This window comes from Rhinolophus sinicus, chromosome 2 (genome assembly GCF_057876585.1).
Source record: "Rhinolophus sinicus isolate RSI-liver-muscle chromosome 2, RSI-T2T, whole genome shotgun sequence".
NCBI classification, from domain to species: Eukaryota; Metazoa; Chordata; class Mammalia; order Chiroptera; family Rhinolophidae; genus Rhinolophus; species Rhinolophus sinicus.
The window spans coordinates 42,202,245-42,207,365 of NC_142502.1; the positions used below are offsets into that span (position 1 = coordinate 42,202,245).

Below are 5,121 nucleotides of genomic sequence, written 5' to 3' on the forward strand. Positions count from 1 at the left end.
ATGATTTCAAAAATAGCAAAATTGAAGAAAAGTAGAGTCATTTTTCATGTTTCAAAATATTCTCCTAACAGCTTTGGGTTTGCATTTGGAGGGAAAAACAAGAGATTGATGAGAAGAAAATCATATTATATCTTACTTGATTCTCTGTCCCCTTCCGTTTAAAGTCTTTCGCCATCATCAAGTTTCTCCAGCCATGCACAAACACTTCAGGGATTGCTACTTCAGGCACAGTTGTCAACGCCCAGAGGATTGAGACTTTGTCTTTGCATCTTAATTACAGCTGACTTTTTTTCCCTTGTTCTGAGCTGAGTTATATCAAGGAAACAGGGAGATGAATGAGTGACCCATGCATCTGACATCTAATATCTGCTACTTCAGATTTGGGGTTTGATTGAGTGTCTCTATCAGAGAGTTTGAGGAAACAAAGTCTTTTATCTTCTTTAAATAAATTCATGCCCTGACGCACAATTTACCTTTTCTGGCAGTTTTATTATTCAGAACAATGGGCTTTCTTAGTTGTGCAGTATTTTGGCTTTTCTCTTTCCTCTCACGTTTATAAACAAAAACATTCAGTTTGATAACTTAAGCAAGGATAAAACAGAAGTGATACATGGCACTAAGACTGCAAAACTGCCATATTGTTATTGTCATTTTTTTTAACAAAGGATATAGTATGAAAAACAAAGTATCCCTCACCTTTGTATTTAAATAATGATCTGAAATCAGCACAATTAAAATGACCTTTTCTGTGGATGCATTGTAGTTGCTATCTCTTTAACTTCAAGGTATGTAAAACTTCATACGAATCAGTTTATACCATCAGGGCCTCCACTATGCACAAAGGCCCCGGCCAAGGCACTGAGTGGGGCTGATGTCTGTTACTATGATTCCATGGTGTCACTTTCATCTGGCCTTCAAGGGCTCCCTGTCACCCTGGTGGTGCCTTTTCTTCTCGACTGGGATAGTTTCAATGCTTCCCCACTCGGCTCAGTCTCTCCTCCCACCACCTCCCCCTTTCCTTCTGGTGGATGTTAACTAATATTTCACAGAGAAATTGAAGATGAGCAGCTGACACCTTCCTCTACCTGAATCATTCATTCATTTAATAAGTATTAATTCAGGACTTACAGTAAAGGGTGCTATTCATAAAGAGATAAATATAGAGACAGGTGCCTGTGCTCTTTGAGCTTCCTAGTATAAACAGAATGACCTGTATCCACATTAATTCTTCGTTTCTTCCTACCTATTTTATTAGAGCGTATTGAATCTTATTAGATCTATGCAGATCCTACGTTCTGGTTTATACCCCAGAAGATTTTCTCAGCAATTTTTAAAAATCTCTTTCCATTTGTTCCTTTATCTTCTGTTTTTCCTTCCTATCAGTATGTAATATATTCAGTTTTCTTTTTTAAAAATACTCCCTCAGATTCTGGTCACTGGACTCTCTCCTTAACCCTCTTGTGCACAGATTTTGTGGACATGTTGCTGGCTCTTGGCATATTCCTTCCCTCACCTTCCACTCTACAATTGCTAAACTTGTTCTCACTAGAGTCACTAATTGCAATGAATATCTTCTAAATCTTTTTTTTTTAATTAAATGTATTGGGGTAACAATGGTTAGTAAAATTACATAGGTTTCAAGTGTACATTTCTATCATCTATATATCACATTGTGTACTCACCACCCAGAGTCAATTCTCCTTCCATCACCATATATTTGACCCCCTTTATCCTCGTCTACCAACCCACCCTTATGCTTTGGTAATCACTAAACTGTTGTCTGTGTCTATGAGCTTTTGTTTGTTTGTTTGTTTGTTTTGTTCCTTGGTAGGTCTTATCTTACTGACTCCTTGGTAGCATTTCAAATGTTAAGCAAACTTTCCTACATTAAACATTCCCTTCACTTAGACTTCCAACACAACACACTCTGCTTTTTCTCTTAAATTTCTGTCCATGGATGTTTAGTGCCCTCAGGCACTGCTCTTCCTCTGGACTTCTGCTAAATGCTGGTGTTATGCGAGACGCTCATCTGTTTTCACGTTGGTTGTTCACTTCCCTGAGATGATCCCAACAGTAAAATGGTTTCAGTTATTTTAACCAGTGGAGTTCAAATCTTAGTGTGCATAAAAATCAACTGGAAAATCTGATTTAGTACATATAGGGTGGGGCCAAATTTAGTATTTTAACGACCACACGAGACAATTCTGAGAAAAGCAGTCACACAGTTAAGCACTGAGCTAAACTATAAATTCTGTGAGAGTATGAATCATGTCTACCTTACTTGTCCTGGCATTCCCAAAGTCTAGTGGGGGAATCTAACAAACACAAGTGTTCATTTACTATTTGTAGAACACATAAATGTAAATGTGGCTGACTCAAATTAATGTATATGAGGTCGGACAATTAAGTTCGAGAACTCATCCTAAAAAAGTGCGACACACCTCATTGCTGAATATCACTACGGTCACCGTCAAAGTACTCCCCTTGGGAAGCTATGCACTGATGTCAGTGCCTAGTCCACCCATCAAAGCAATTTTGGAACTCTTTTTTTGGAATGGCCATCAGAGCTGTCGTTGTATTACCCGTGATGTTCTGAATGTCATCAAAATGTCTTCCTTTCAATATTTCCTTTATCTTCAGGTAAAGAAAGAAGCCATTAGGGGCCAGATTAGGTAAGTAGGGATTGTGTTCCAATATAGTTATTAGTTTACTGGCTAAAAACTCAATATGAAATCGTCTCCATAAAGACTAAACAAATACAATGATGAATCTTTTAGTTCCAATGTTTTAATTGATTCCAAGCTGATTAAGTGAAACCCTTTAAGGCCCAACTTCATGGGTTTCTTTTGGGATTGTCCTAAAATCCAAATGTTCATAATTCCCAAACTGCATTCTGCACACTGCTCTGAATAGATGCCAGGGACATATAGACTGTTGTTATTTTTCTTCCCTGCCCACCCCCACCCCAATGTTACAGTGACGACAAAGCAAAGTGTTCACAAAAATTGCATGGGGAAAGGGATTTTCCTTTTTAACCACCAACAATGAAAAAAAAAAAAAATGCACTCACTCTGCTGCTGTTTCAAAATTTCAATGTTAGTTTTTCCACACCCTCCCCTCCCCCCACCCCGAACACACACCCTGCTTGTAGGAAACTGAAACATTACATCTGATGAACAGCAAAGATTTCACTACAGGTCAAATGCAGAACACCTAGGAAGCAGAAGAATGTTGGCTTTTTAAACAGAAGCAGATTAAAATAAAAAAAAAATAAAAAAGATGCAGGACTCCTTTAGTTCTTCACTTGTCTTAGAAAAACTTTCCAGAATACTGCTTCACACTATAAAAAAGAAAAAAATAATCTTTCATTTGAATCCTTCAACATCGGCATCCTGCTTCCCACTGTTCTGCAGCAAATACAGTGCATTCGTATCTGGTCCTGTGTTCCTGTAAAGGTAATGATCTGATCTTTGTACCCTTCTAAAGGTACATCAATTTTGACCGAAGGTCTTGACTCATGGTGAATTTTTTTTTTAATCTGCTTACCACCTTTGCCAATAATAGATCCAGCCAATTCTTTGGGAATCATTACTTGTGTAGTAACAACAGGTCCATCAAGATCACCACAAGAGCCACGACCACCTGCATAGGAATAATCATATCTGGAGGTGCTTCATAAGCCATCTGCCACTCTGAAGGTCTCCATGTATCTACTGTAAAGTTTCAAGTTTCCTCACCACTGAACCATTACAATGGTCTCCAGGTCTTCCTCTTCTGTCAGAGGTCGTTAGATCTCCTCTAGGAGGTGGTGGTGGAGTAAGAGATACATTCTGAACTCTGCTACCTCCCCAGCCACCTCATCCAGGAGGCGGGAAGGAGGTCCTCACCAAGGGCTCCTATAGTCATAATAATCTCTTCTATATGGAGGCATTGGATGCCCACCTGACCAGGAGGCATTCTTTCAAAATCATCTCTTCCTGCATTGGAATTCCCATGGGACATCCATGGCAGTCATCAAACATCATTGTAAAGCCACCATAATCATAGATTTCATTGTAAAAATTGGAACCCTAAAGCTGTGTATCGTTCTTTTATGGGAGACTCTGATATAAGATCGAGAATGATCTTTATGCATTCTACCGCCCTGTCTGGTTTTCCTCTAATAAGCACTGCTCTGTCAGTGGAATGAGGACTGCATTCCTGGAAAAGCTTGATTGTTGTCTGAGTGTTCTCTCAAAGTTCTTTGATTTTAGCACCTTTGACCCTGATAATTCCTCCTGCCAGATTCTGATAAATCAACAATCTCACTCTCCATCAAAGTTGCTTCCTTTATAGTGTTGGTAATTTAAGCCTTTCACCACATCAGATTCCAGTGGGAGCTGGCTGGTTGCAGTGGGTGATGGCAACTACAGGCTGTCTTCCAAGATAGGGATGACTTTCTTTAGAATTTTTCCAATTTTTTCAATATAAGCACTGATACTCAATATGCACTGAGAGCCACTGCTGCCTGGGACTGAAACACTGGCATTGTCGTCTGTACACAGAGCCCAAATATTCTTGCCTTCTTTTCTAATCACTGCCCCTGCATTCTTACTCTAAAGCAGAATGCATAGTTCAAACATTTCATCTGTGTTTCTAGATCTTTTAAAAGCTTGTTTCTTTCTCTTCCATATCTCCTTCAGGGTGTTTAGCAAAATCACCACTGGTTTCTGTACTGGGGAAGGTTTCCTCTGGCTGTTCAGTTTCCATTTTCTTGGATTAAATGGACATTCCAATCGTGCCAGGCCACCATCCCTATCACACTGCCTCTATTCTTACTCCAAGTTTTCTTAAACAAAAGTTACATCATTAGAGTCCAAACACGTTAATATGACTTACATAGTCTTGTATGAGATGGTTTCTGCTTATCTCTACAAATCCATTTTCAACATTGTTCACTTCTCTTCACCCCATTTTATGCTCTACTCATAATTAATTTTGGTAAGGTTTTCTTTATGATTCTAATTGTGTTTCCCTTTTCAAAACTTTAAAGCATGTTTATTTAGAGTGCCAGTTCCAAGTGGGAAATTTTATTTTAGGTCTCATCTATATAAGCTACTTAGTTTTTCACATTTTTACTCC

The 5,121-nt window shown here is 38.7% G+C and overlaps 1 pseudogene; it reads right to left on the reverse strand.

Moving 5' to 3' along the window:
• Window positions 1-3,365: 3,365 nt before the first annotated feature.
• LOC109453286 (heterogeneous nuclear ribonucleoprotein K pseudogene) lies at window positions 3,366-4,749 on the reverse strand (annotated as a pseudogene).
• Between the last annotated feature and the right edge of the window lie 372 nt (window positions 4,750-5,121).